A 15,280-nucleotide genomic window follows, 5' to 3' on the forward strand; every position below is an offset into this window, starting at 1 on the left:
AATGACCGGATCTTTGGAGTGAGACAGCCTTTCTACCTGAGAAGTGATCAAATTATCCACTGAGTGGGGTGCATGACCATGCTAATGAACTGAGCAAGTGTTTTGAAAGAGCTCTCCACAAAAAGTATTAAAAAGATGGTTTAAAAGCTCAATTTTATTGTCAATAATGGATAAAACTAGTAGGCAACCAAAAACAAAAACTGAAGAAGTAAAAGCTCAGCCAAGAACATCGAGAGGAAGCCTGATGAGGAGTGACTCAACAGGGGCCTTAGGACCAACTGAAGATAGCAGAGCAGGGGAGTCGGCCCAAGATATAGCCACTATTCTGAACATGATTGAAACTCTATGCAGTCATTTCATGAGTATGAAATCAGTGATGATAGGTATATCAGAGAAGGTAATGGAAATTAAAGAAGTTGTAGAAGACTTAAATGATCGAATGATTCATTCAGAGGCTGAGCTGGACAAAACAAAAGACAGGTTGAAGGCACTGGAAGAAAAAGCAAAAATGTGGGACACAGAAAAGAAAGGGCTGATGGACAAGATGTAAAATTTTAGCAGACGTAACAATGTAAGAATCATTGGACTGAGAGGAGGAATAGAGGGAAAAGACACAGTGAGTTTCTTTGAAACATGGATCCCACATATGCTGGGACAAAATAAGTTAAATGCAAAGCAGCAAATTGAAAGGGTTCACTGGACCCAGAAGAACTAGCGAACAGTGACCACAACCAGTCCTGGTAAGACTTATAAGTTACCGGGAGAGAGATGCGATCTTGGGAGCAACATATGAATATTCAGAAAATAATAATGGCTCATTAATGGTGGACGATGTAAAAGTAAATGTTATTCCAGGACTTCAGCCCGCCTTGGTCAAACAAAGAAAAGAATGATGAGGTAAAGAGACAACTGCAATCTAAAATCTGTAAATATTCAATGATTTATCCAGCATTGCTGAGGGTAGATGACTCAGAAGGTAATCGACGAATTTTCAAGAATAAAGAAGTTGAAAAAATTTTAAGAAAGTTATCAAATGATTAAAGTCACCAGCTGAAAGGGCTGAAAAGACAATTTCAAAATGGGACTAACTGAAAGATTAATCTTTATTTATATTAATAGCACTGAGCAGTCTTGATTTCACTGTTAAAAGAAAAAAAAGACATTTGTTTATATGGAGAGCATTGAAAAGACACAAAGGTGGTAAGGAAAGCAGCAAGGTGCGAACTTTAACTTGGGGGGGGGGTAAGATGGTGCCGGGAGAGGAGCAATCTTAAAAGATGGCACCAAAGGGAGGGTTTCATCTTCATCGGAGGCTTTTTTGCAGGCTTCTGGGTACTATTGTCAACATCACCATCAGAGCTAGGGATGTGTGTGTGTTTCTTAAAGGGGAAATGTACATGTTGGAAATGTCTTTTAATTGGGAAGTGTTACGACAGTATTTAGAAAATTGGGAAGATTATTGTTATACAATATTTGTGTGAAAAATGGTATGAATAAAATATTAAAGTTTATTAGTCTTAATATTAATGGGTTAAATGTGGAGGTGAAGAGGGTCTTGGAATACTTAAAGTAATTAAAAGTGGTATAATCTTTTTGCAAATCTTACCAAATTGGAACATGATAAATTAAAAAGAGGATGGGTGGGACAAATAATATTGTCTTCCTTTGCTTCAGAGGCAAGAAGGGTGGTGATTCTAATCAATAAAAATACACTAGTGTTAACAGAAGATATCTCGATTGATCAAGCTGGAAGGTATGCAAATTTATGGAGAAGCACAGACATTTATGAATATTTATGCCTCAAATTATGCTGATGAAGTCTTTATGAAGGACATCTTAAAAACAGCAGAGGAAAGATAAAAGATATTTATTGGAAGAGACTTTAATTTTTGCTTGGACCGAATACTAGATAAATCGACAAAACAATAACAAGGGTGAAAGCAGCAAAAACCACAATTTCGTATATGAAAGATCTAAATCATATTGATGTAGGGAGGCAATTAAATCCCACAGAGAGAGACTACTCTTTTTACTCAAGGGTACATGACTCACATACAAGGATTGACTTTTTAATATCTGCCTCATAGAGAGATAAAAACAGAAAATCTAGCGAGGCTTCAACCAGACTATTCTCCATTGATATTAACTATAGCAACAATAGAAAAGCAAGAGAATGTACACAGATGGTGTCTCAATACTACATTGCTTAAAGCAACGGTCTTCTGTGAATTTATAAAGAGAGAAATATTTTGTGAAACAAATCTGCCATCTACTAATAGTTTTCTGATATGGGACATGCTTAATGCATATTTAAAGGGACAAATTATATCCTATATGAAGAATCTTAAGAGGGAACACGGTGGCAGAAGCAAATAGTTTGGAGAAGGATATTAAAGAATTAGAAAAAAAATCAAAGAACAGGACTACAATAAGAATACAGACTACTGGACAATTAAAAAGCTAAGATATACAACACAAACATATGGGACAGAAAGGCTATATTAAAAAATAAACAACAATACTATGAGTTGGGTGAATGGGCACACAAAGAATTACCTTAGCAGATTAAAACAGAGTAGTCCTCAAGAATGATAAATGCTATAAAACAGAAACAGACACTAGTATATAAGCAAAAAGAAATTAACAACACTTTTAGACAAATATTACATGAAACTGTACAAATCAGAATTACTTCCAAAAGAGTCTTTGAGATTTTACAGGAATAATTGTTACAATATGGGGAGTTATCTGCTTATAAAGTGAATTGGAATAAGAATAAACATGCCATTGTCGGAGACTGATTACTCTGGTTGTAAGGGAGGGATACATTTTAAATGGTTAAATCATATTAAAGTGAATAAAGATATAAGTCAATGATTTGATTTAAATTATTTACCATTAGTGTCTAATAAAAGAAGATCTGAATAAATGGAAAGATTTACCATTAACTTTAGTAGGCAGAGTGAATTGTACAAAACTGAATATATTTCTTAGACTTCAGCATTTTTTTTCAAAATGTTTCTTGTACCAAAGACGTTTTTTAAAGATTTAAATGCAATGGTTAGGAAATTTTTATGGAAGGGAAAATTACCGAGAGTCTCTATGCACATATTAACTTGGAAATATGAGTTAGGTGGTTTGCAACTTCCAAACTTTTTAAATTATTATAATGCAGCTCAACTGAAAATTATAAATAGAATGTTTGATTTAGATAGTTCTGTGACCTGGCTAGATATAGAATTGAAGAGAATTGGAGAGGATAAAAGAGATAATTTTATTTATAAATGGAATAGTAAATTAATTAGTGGTTATAAATCTCCTATTTTATCTCATTTGATAAGGATTTGGGAAGAGGTAAGTAAAACTATTGGGATTCAAGGTGAATTATCTCGATATATGCCTTTGTTTCAGAATAAGTATTTATCTTTTACGGTTGATAATAATCTTCAAATTTGGAATCAGAAAGGAATTAGAATGGCAAATTCTTGCTTTAAATTGAGCCTTTTTTTATCATTTGAAAGGTTGAAAGAAAAATATCAAATTCTTAATCACACGCTTTTTTTGTTATTATCAACTTAAATCAATGTTGTCTGATTATTTTGGGAGACAATTGCATTTACCTAAAGAATTGAAATTTGAAATCCTGGTCCGGGATGGAGGGAAGAAGGGTTTGATTTTGGAAATGTATAAACTATTGCAGCATGAAATGTCTAAGATTGACCTTGCATAAATTGTGACTTAAATAGGAGGACTTGGGAGTTCAATTTGACAATGATTCATTAGAGGAATATTTGTAGAGATACTATGACAAAGTTAGATAATATTAGGTACAGACTGGTGACTTATAATTTTATACATCAATTATATTTGACCCCAGAATGTTTGAAAATATATAAGCTGAGTGCTTTGGATCTGTGTTTTCGGTGCAATGATCAAAAAGGTGCATTTTTACACAGTATGGTCTTGTGATAAAGTTAGGGGTTTTTAATATAGATTGAGATATTGTTTATAAAACATTTTAAAAATAAAATTCTCTTTAGATCCAAAGATCTTTTTAATTGAGGATGTTAGTTAAATGGGCTTGACACAGAAATTAGATTAATTTCAAATGGCGTTTTGAGATTAGCTTTAGCGAAAATTCTTTCATTTCATTTTCATCCCCTAGTAGTTTTTTAAAAATATTTTATTTATAATGGAAAAAAATCAATAACCACAGTTACTTAACTGAAATATAACAATTTTTCAAAATTTAAACATGGTTACAGAAATATAAATTAAAAAAGAACTACAGAAAATCCTACCAAAAAAACCCCAACCCCCCCCTCAACCCTAACACTATCCCCTCCCTCTATCCTACCTCTAAACCCCCTACCTCCCTAACAAAGAAAAGAATAGCAAAAGAGAAGGAAATGTATAGCTATTTCATGGAAAGATCAAATGGAGCTTAATTTACAAAGATGACATTTGGAAATAAGATAGTGTATACCAATGGAGAAAAATAACATAATTTAAGGGTTAGATATGTATTTAAAAGGATTTGGAGCCCATATTTGGATTATTTTAATTTGAAAATTTAAGGCTGGTCTTGAGTGCCACTGGATCTCCTTATCATATAGTGAATCAGTGATGCTGGGTGTTCTCATCTATTATTTCCTTCTCTTTTGCTATTGTTTGTTAGGGAGGTAGGGGGTTTAGTGGTGGGATAGAGGGAGGGGATAGTGTTAGGGTTGGGGGGGGGTTGGGGTTTTTGGATTTTCTGTAGTTATTTTTTAGTTTATATTTCTGTAACCATGTTTAAATTTTGAAAAATTGTTATATTTCAGTTAAATAACTGGTTATTGCTTTTTTCCATTATAAATAAAATATTTAAAAAAGAATTAATAGGGGATGAGAATGAAATGGAAGAATTTTTGCTGAATGTCGAATTTCCAAGGCTGGAAGAAAGGGAAAGGATAGAATTAGATACTCCCTTCACAAGGGATGAAATCAAGAAGTCCCTGGGCACCCGACAGGCTAATAAATAACTAGGAGAGGATGGATTTCCACCTGAGTTTTATGGACAATTCAAAGAATTATTAATGCCCCTTTTAATAAGTGTCCTAGACCAAGCATTGGAAACAAAGACCCTCCCAAAATCATTCTCAATCGTGATTATTACAGTGTGACCAAAAAAGAATAAAGATCACAAAAAATGTCTTTGTACAGTCCAATATCCTGGTTAAATGCTAATTATAAGATACTAGCGAAAGCATTGGCTAATAGATTAGGAAAATACTTGCCAAAACTGATACATATAGACCATGCAAGATTTGTTAAAGGAAATGATTCCTCAAATAGTCTGGGAAGATTATTTAAAATAATATACATGGATAAATCTGAATGAAATCCAAGTATTACAGTCTCCCTAGACACAGAAAAAGCATTTGACTGTTTTGAATGGTCCTTTTCATTTAAAGCACTGGAAAATTTTGGTAAAGGCAAAACATTTATAAATTGGATAAAAACTTTATACCATAAACCACAGGCTAAAATAATAACAAATAATCTGATGCTGGCAGTGTTCCTCTTGAGTAGACCGAGTAGACAGGGATGTCCCTTGTCACCAGCGCTTTTTATTTTAGTGATTGAACCCCTGGTGGAGATAATAAGAAGGAATCCAGATATAAAGGAATTCAAAGTTGAGCAGAAAGAATACAAAATCAGTCTAAATCTTTGGAAAAATTACAAGTAGCATAGAAAAATATGGAAGAATATCAGGCTACAAAATAAATATTGATAAAAGTGAGATAATGCCTGTCACATTTGTGGCCCGAAATGTGAAGTTAATAAAACATCAAACACAAGTTTTATCAGGTAAACTTCTCCGAGTCTTTATTCTCCAGTTTCCTTTGTTCTCCTGCTTGTGCTCTTATCTCCCTCTCTCATACCACGTGACTTCCGGTACATCTCATACATATTCATTATCATGACATCCCTCCTTTAATCAGAAATAAACTTTACCTTCACTTACCAATATCCCTCGTAAACCTACAAACATCGTAACTAATGGTAATACTATAACTCAACTACATAAAATTGACTTCCTACAGCACTCATACATGCACTTTATGATATAAGATTAAAATACTGTCCCAAAGTTCTTATTAAAACTATGGCACAAAGTCTTCGTATCGTTTGGGCGCTTTCCGGTTTCATTTCGGCCTGCCTGCAATATTGTCGTCGCTTCTCGGTTGTTCACTCTCAGCGTCGAAAATACTGCTCGCCACGGCTTTGGGTGTTTCTGGCGCTCTAGTCACTTCATCAGGAGTGCTGGTAACTGCCTCTGGAACATCATCAGGTCTCTCAGTTTCAGCATCTCGTATTGGCCTTTCAACCTCTTCGCTTGACGTATCTCTGGACTGGTATCTTTTTACACCTGATACATTTCTCCAGTCGGAGACTTGACTATCACCATACTGCCACTTCTGGATACGACAGTATAGGGTTGATGGTAATAAGGTGTGTCTAGCTTACCACCAGTTTCATGCCTCACTAGAACATTATCTCCTGGCATGATGTCTGAGTACTTGGCTCCACGTTTCGAATCTGTGTACAGCTTTGCTGCACCTTTCTTTTCAGCATCGTGGCCCCTCATCTCCTGGTCGTCTCGGATTTCCTTTATTTCTGGCATTTTTGTGCAGATTTTTCTCCCAAAAAATGCTTCTGCAGGACTTTTTCCAATGGTTGCATGAGGCGTTGCTCGATAGACAGCCACATAAGATAGCAATGCTTCTCGCCAATTTTGTCCTTCTGCGTGTGCAACCCTCAATCGTTTTTCAATGGACTGATTTTGTCTCTCTACTTCTCCGTTGGCTTGCGGCCATTTCGGAGTTACTTTATGATGGTGGATACCTGTGGTCCTCATGTATTCCGCAAATGTCTCTGAAATGAATTGTGGACCATTGTCAGAGTATAATGTAACAGGTAATCCATATCTTGCGAATATTTCTGCTAACGCTTGTATTGTTTTTTCAGTGGTTGTGGACTTCAACACCATGTACTCATAGTATCTGCTGTAGTAATCTATCATTACCATAATTGATTCACCCATCGGTAAAGGTCCAAGAAAATCAACAGCTACGTCAATCCATGGTCCTGTCGGGAGTTGCGTACTCCGGATCGGTACTGGCGGATTACTCCTACTTGTAATTTGACATCCGTGACAAGTTTTAACAAATTTCTCTGCGTCTTTATCACAACCTGGCCACCATACCTTGGTCCTGAGGTTTTGCTTGGTACCAACAATACCTAGGTGTCCTTCATGCGCTAAGGATATGATCTTTGGTCTCAATCTTTGCGGTATCACCAATCTGCAACCTCTTAATACACACTGTCCGATGCAACAAAGTTTGTCTCTAATGGGAATGTAAGCCTTGTGAGTACACTTGTCCCATTGTCCACTCTATATGCATTCTCTTACTTCCATGAGTTCTGGATCACGTTTGGATTCTCTCTCGACCTCCTTCGTAGTCACAGCTTTTGGTGTCGACTGAATAGCTACGAAGCGTACAAAGCTCTCTGTTTCTGTTCCCAATTCTGACTTGGATTGTGGACCACCATCCTTCACCAATCTGGACAGCGGATCCGCAATGTTTGTTTTCCCTGCAATGTGGATTACTTTATATTTGTAGGGTTGTAGTCTGAGTACCCATCTCTCTATTCTGGCACATGGTTTGGATCTAGGTGCATAGATCACCTCTAATGGCTTATGATCTGTGATGAGTTCAAATTCAATGCCGTATAAATATGCATGGAACCTCCCACAGGCCCATACAAGTCCGAGCGCTTTTTTCTCTGTCTGAGAGTATCTTCTTTCCACATCTGATAACGATCTGCTGGCATAGGCAATGATTCTCGGTCCTCCATCATGCATCTGGACCAACATGGCTCCTAAACCAACCGGGCTGGCATCCGCTATGACTTTGGTTGATGCCGCCGTATCGTAATATCCAACAGTTTTTGCATCTGTCAGGCTTTGCTTCAGCGCTGTGAACGCTTTCTTCTGCTCAGATCCAAAATGAAATGGTACACCTTTCCTGGTTAGTTTCCTTAGTGGTTCTGCCACTGTAGCGAAATTAGGAATGAACTTTGCACAAAAATTGACCAATCCCAGGAAACTCCTCACCTCTGTTGCGTTCTGAGGTGCACGTGCCTCTGCAATAGCTTTCACCTTGGCCTCTGCAGGGTTTAGTCCTTCCTGTATAAGTCTGTGTCCCATGAAGTCCATTTCTGACACACCGAACTGGCACTTGTTTCCATTCACGGTAAGGCCTGCCTCCTGTAGTCTAGATAGTACACGCCTCAACCATTTGTCATGCTCTTCCTTCGTTGGTGCATGGACTATGATGTCGTCAGAAATGTTGGCAACTCCAGGAATGCCTTGAATCACTCGATGGATTTCATACTGGTAGATCTCCGAAGCAGCATTAATTCCAAATGATAGTCTCTTGTAACGATACAATCCACAGTGAGTTACAAATGTTGTTACATCTCGGGAACCTGGATCCAGCTCTAATTGATGATAGCCCCATTTCAGATCAATTTTTGAGAATACCTTGCTGGTAGTTAGTTCTTGAAGTATTTCCTCCACTGTTGGTATAGGGTGTCGTTCTCTAATTATAGCTTCATTGGCCATTCTCATGTCAACACATAGTCTTATGTCACCCTTTGGTTTGGGCACAATCACTACGGGACTGACCCATTGTGTCGAATGTTCCACCGGTTCAATAATGTCTTGTTCAATCAATTCTTTAATTTTGGCTTCGACTTTCCCACGAAGTCCAAATGGAGTTCGGCGCATTGGTTGTGCCTTAGATTTGACCGTTTCATCTACCGCTAGCTTCAATTGTCGACCTTTCAGCTTTCCTACTCCTTGGAAGACTGCGGGGAATTCTTGCTTCATATCCTCGTATGACTGAATTGAATTGACACAAGCTCCAATATGAAGTATTGCCAGGTCTTGCGCTTTTCTTCTACTCAGCAATGGTTCTCTCCTCTCTTCTATGACCATAAACTCTGCTTCGGTGTACTTATCTCCAGCTTCAACAGTTTCAGTAAAACATCCAATGGTCTGCAATGGCTTTGTTGCTGTGTATGGATACAGTTTCTTGGAACACTTCTTTGAGGTACAGATGATCTTTTTCCTTTTCAACTTCTCTCATAAATGTCGATCAATCACATTACTGTCACTGCCTGAGTCTACAATGACCTGCACTGTCACTCCACCAATGATCACTGGGACCTTCTCATGATGTACTTCATTCAACGTAAATTGGTAACAGCTCTGTCCCTCCTGGGTATCATCATCGTCACCGTCTATCTGGCGAATGGTGTCTTTCTTTCCAGGATACTTTCCTTTCCCCCAGGCTTTGCCTTTGGAAGTTGTACTCTTCCTCTTCTGGTCTGCATTGGACTTGCTTTTGCACTTCTTTGCAAAGTGGTCTTTACCTCCACACTTTCTGCAAACTTTGCCTTTGGCCGGGCAATATGGGTCTTTTCCAAAGTGACCTCGGTTTCCACATCGATAACACTCCACGTCCTGTGTTGACGTATATCTTGGCTGATTATGGCGATGTGAGAGCCTCTTGATTTGCTGGCTTGAGTTGTCTTTCAGGGTCATGGTATGAAACTGCCCTTCAACAGCCTCTAATGCAGCAGCAATGGCTAAAGCATTGGTGAGTTCCAACTTTCCAGTAGACGTCTTCTGAGTTTATCTGATCTGCAGTGCTGTACGACTTGATCCAATAATTGGTTGTCCAAATCAGCTGGCATGTAATTGCGTCCAATAGCTAGCTGGCGTAGTCTCGTCACGTACTGAGCAATTGTCTGGCCATCTTCTTGTCTTGTTCTCCGAAACAAATGGCGTTGAAATGTAGCATTCGGTGTCACTACATAGTGTGCATTTAATGCATCTACTGCTTTCTGGTACTCATCCTTTCTTCCAGTATTCAAAAGTGTCTTAAATGTTTCCCGAACTGCGGGTCCTGCGGTGAAAAGAAGTAACGCCCTCCTCTGCGCTTTTTGTTCAACTGTACCGGTATCTAGAAATAGGCCACGACTGTCGGCGTAGGATTCAAATTCTTCCAGCCATGCCTTCCACTTCACACTTACAGTGCTTGCATCACCCGTTGGGTCAAAATGAGGAACACCTCGAAGTGTTAAAAAATTAGCTTCTGTACCTGCCATGAGGAAACTTTTTTCAGCCCAAAGCCACCGAATCAAAGATCAAAATTCTTATCACATTTAAGTGCTCTGTAATCCTCTGTAATCTTCTTTAGTCTTTAATTTTCTTCAAGCTTCTTTCATCCTCGTCGCCAATGTCACATTTGTGGCCTGAAATGTGAAGTTAATAAAACATCAAACACAAGTTTTATCAGGTAAACTTCTCCGAGTCTTTATTCTCCAGTTTCCTTTGTTCTCCTGCTTGTGCTCTTATCTCCCTCTCTCATACCACGTGACTTCTGGTACATTTCATACATATTCATTATCATGATATCGCCATTAACAAATTTTGAATATGAAAGATACCAAAAAGGAAGTAAATTTAAATGGAAGACAGATGGAATAAAATATATTGGAATAGCAACTGACAATAACTTGCAAAATCTGTTCAAACTAAATTATCTTCCTCTTCTTGGGAAGATAGAAAGAGGCCTACAGAAATGGAGAGACTTACCGATTACTTTGGTGGGAAGGGTTAACTGCATCAAAATGAAAGTGATGCCAAGACGGCTGTACCTTTTTCAATTGCTGCCTATTCTGTTACCTAAAATTTTTAAAGCTACTAAACAACCATTTCAGACAGTTCCTATGGAATAATAAGGTACAGGTACGCAATCCTTTATCCAGAACCCTTGGGGGACAGTGTGTTCTGAATTTTGGATTTTTCTGGATTCGGAAAGCCAGATTTAAGCCCACCCGAATTGTGCTGCTGTATCCACCCCCACCCCCTTCCAGTCATGCTGCAGCCTCTCCCACTCACCTGCCCAACTCGTGATGCCGGTCTCCCCCCCTCGCCCTCCCGACCCGTGCTGCCGTCTCTTTCCCCACTTGCTGGTTTTTGGAGCTTTCCAGATTTTATACGTCCAGATAAAGGATTGTGTACCTGTACCAAGAATTGCATTGGAAAAACTGACATAGGACTATGGGCTGGGAGGACTTAGACTTCCAGAAATGAGAAAACTTAGTTGCCAAGAAAATTTCCCCTGTTCTACATGAGATATTACATTCTGTGATCGAATGTATCAATGCCATCAAAGCTAATGCCAAATGTGAACATCTGTTTATGCAGTTTTATGTCAATAAAAATGCAGAACATGTAAGATTATTGCTGAAGTAAGGTGGTTGTCAAAGGGAAACTGCTTCAAAATGTATTTATGGAACTCTTTGATCTCCTCAGTGAGTTTTTAGAAGACAACCCTGAAATTAAGCTCTTGCTAACAACGATGGCAAAACCTATGTGAGTTACTTGATGGTCATTTTTGAGAAACTAACTACATTGAACAAGCAATTCCAAGTAGCAAATATGATGTTCGTTGATGCAAAAACAAAGTTATTTGGATTCATGACACAGCTAGAATTATGCCAAAGGAATATTTCTGCAAGAAATTTCAGTTAATTCTATTGGTTGAATAAGTGTGAGGTAACTAACGCTGGTACAAACATCAATGTTGGTACATATGATAGATTTTGTGATTTTAAAGGCAATGGATTTTCCCTCTTGGTTAACTTAGCCATTGCTGGTGGATTTATCTGAAGTTCCAGTGCAATACTAAGATGAGTTATCTGAGTTGCAACATGATGAATCTGTGAAAACTCTGTACATCGTGAAAGGAACCATGATGTGGCTGTCTAATGAGATTGAAAATAAATTCCCAAATGCAACTTCTTTAGTAAGGGAACCATTGATACATTTTCCATTGACTTATTTAGTTGAATGTGGCTTCAGTGCTGTTAGTGATTTGCCTAAAGCTAAGAGAAACTGACTGGAAATTACAATGTAGAGATTTAAGGTTGAAATTAACAAAATTAGTCCCTCGAATCAAAAATATCTGCAGCCAATGACAGGGACAAGGTTCCCACTGAAGTGACAAGAATCGTTGAATGTGTGTTTGAGATGGTTGACATATTGAAGTAGTAATTGAATATGAAATATGTGTAGCAGTATATTCCCAACCTTAATTGCATTGAAATGCACTTGCAGTAAATGATTTAATTAAAACCTCTTTTGAATATATAACTTTTTTCCAATGGTGGGGTGTACATTTTTTTGAAAAATTTAAATGGGGCCTAGGGCTAAAAAAATTGAGAACCACTTAACTAGAAGATGTCTAGCATAGATAACATCGATTTTAATCAGGTATTGCCCTTTGAGGATGTCCATAGCCTCCTAGTATGTTGTGCCATCCCTGATCATGGAGTACACCAGGGTGCTGACCCGGGAATGCAGTACTTGCAGTTTATTGGTCTCTGATCACCTGCAGGAATGCTTCAAAACAGCGCAGCAGGAGCTCAAAGCTGGTAGATACCTCAGATGATTGAGGGTCGATTTCCAGCTTTTCTGGCTTCAGGATCTACTCCATTGTAGAAAATTGATGTACCATCAATCACTCAGGAGACTATTGTAGAGAAACCAATAGGCTTTAATTAACTTGAGAACATAGCATAATCCTTGCAAGGGGCTGTGGAACAGTCACCTTTATACAGGAGCCTGGTGGGGTGGGTCCACAGGTACAACCAGCCAATAGGAATGCTTGACCAGATAATTATGCATTTCAGTGGTTTACCACAGAAAGTACCTGGGTTTAGGTGTTTTAAAAATAGGATGGGAGGTAGGGGAGCTGGGTGGGGGGGGGGGGGGAGGGTGGAGTAGCATTACTGTGGTCAGGGATAGTATCACAGCTATTGAAAGGGAGGATGCTGCAGAGGGAGTGTCCACTAAGTCGGTGTGGGTGAAAGTCACAAATAGTAAGGGAGTTATCACAGTGCTGAGTGTAATCTATAGGCCCCCAATTAGCACTCATGGCACTGAGGAGCAGATACGCAGGCAAATTTTGGAATGGTGCGGGAAATACAGAGTTGTAGATATGGGTGATTTCAATGTCCCTCATATTGCCTGGCACCTCCTGACTGTAAGGGATAGATGGGGCTGAATTTGCCAGGTGCATAGAAGAATGATTCCTGCCACAGTATGTGGACCAGCTGATGAGAGGAGAGGCCACACTGGATCTGTTTCTAGGGAATGAACCTGGTCAGCTGGCAGACCTCTCGATGGGGGAGCATTTTGGTGAGAGTGACCACAACTCCCTTAGCTTCAACATAGCTATGGAAAAGGATATAAACAATCAAACTAGGAAAGTGCTAACTGGGGAAGGGCTAAATATGAAAGGATGAGGCAGGATCTAGCAAGAATAAATTGGAAACATTTAAGGGTGAAAGCACAGAAGTAATATGGAGGAAATTTAGCGATCACTTGTGCTGGGTTCAATGTAGGTTTGTCCCAGTGGGACAAGGAAAAGTTAGTAGGAAAAGGGAACCATGGCTGATGAAACAGGTGAGGAAACTAATCAAGAGGAAGAATGAAGTATATGTTAGATATAGGAAGCAGGAAGGGCTCATGAGAAGTATATGGTAGCCAGGATGGAGTTTAAGAAAGGTCTTAGGAGAGCCTGATGTGTGCATGATAAGGCTTTGGCATGTAAGATTAAGGAGAAGCCCAAGGCAATCTATGTGTTTGTGAAGAACAGGATGTCGAGAGTGAAGGTGGGGCTGCTAAAGGATAAGGGAGGCAACATTGTCTAGAGGCAGAGGAGGTTGAGGAGGTCCGAAATGAATACTTTGCATCAGTATTCACAAGAGAAAAGGACCTTGATCAGGGTGAGGTTGGAATAGAACAGGTGCTGGACCATGTGGAGTTTAAGAAAGTGGAAGTATTGGATCTTCTTATAAACATCAAGATTGATAAGTCCCTGGGGCTGGATGCAATATACCCCAGACTGCTGTGGGAAGGGAGGGAAGATGTAGTTGGGGCAGTAGCTATGATCTTTGAATCCTGAGAATTATAGACCAGTGAGTTTTATATGCAAGCTAATGGAGAGGATTCTTAAGGATAGGATCTATGAGCATTTGGAGAAGTACTGTCTACTCAACGATAGTGAGCATGGCTTTGTGAAGGGAAGGTCATGCCTCATGAGCTTAAATGAGTTTTTTTGAGGAGGTAACAAAAGAAATTGATGAGGGTAGGGCAGTAGATGTGGGTCTACATGGATTTTAGCAAGGCATTTGACAAGGTCCCCCATGAGAGACTCTTCCATAAAGTCATGAGGCACAGGATCAGTAGAACCTTGGCTGTGGGGATAAAAAAAATTGGCTTGAAGGAAGAAACCAGAGAGTAGTAGTGGAAGGAACATATTCTGCCTGGAAGTCAGTCACTCGTGGAGTACAGAAAGGATCTTCTGGGATCTCTGCACTTTGTGATTTTTATAAATGACTTGGATGAAGAGGTGGAAAATGGATCAGTAAGTTTGCAGATGACACGAAGATTGGAGGAGTTGTGGATGGAGCTGAGGGCTTTTGAAGGTTACAAGAGGATATAGACAGGATGCAGAATTGGGCAGAAAAGCAACAGATGGATTTCAATAAGTGTGAGGTGATGCATTTTGGAAGGACAAACCAGAAGGCTGAGGACAGGGTTAATGGCTAGTTACTTAAGAAAGTGGATGAACAGAGGGACCATGGGATTCAAATCCATACATCCCTCAAGGTCAACACAGGTTGATAGGATAGTTAAGACAGCCTTTGGGATGCTAGGCTTCATTAATAGGGGGATTGAGTCCAGGAGTGTAGAGGTAATGTTGCATCTCTACAAATCTTTGGTAAGACCACACTTGGAGTATTGTGTTCAATTCTGGTCACCATTATAGGAAGGATGTGGAAGTTCTGAACAGGATACAGAGGAAATTTACCAGGATGTTGCCTGGATTAGGAAACAAGTTTTTATGAGGCAAGGTTAGCAGAGTTGGGACCTTTCTCTGTGGAGCATAGAAGGATGAGAGGAAACTTGATAGAGGTCTACAAGATTATGAGAGGCATAGACAGGATGGACAGCCAGTACCTGTTTACCAGGGCAAGATCAACAAACACAAGAGGACATATGTTCAAAGTGAAGGGAGGGAAGTTTAGGGGAGACATCAAGGGTAAATGTTTTCACAAAGTGTTGTGAATGCCTGGAATGCCTTGCCGA

Source organism: Narcine bancroftii, chromosome 1 (assembly GCF_036971445.1).
Source record: "Narcine bancroftii isolate sNarBan1 chromosome 1, sNarBan1.hap1, whole genome shotgun sequence".
NCBI lineage: Eukaryota > Metazoa > Chordata > Chondrichthyes > Torpediniformes > Narcinidae > Narcine > Narcine bancroftii.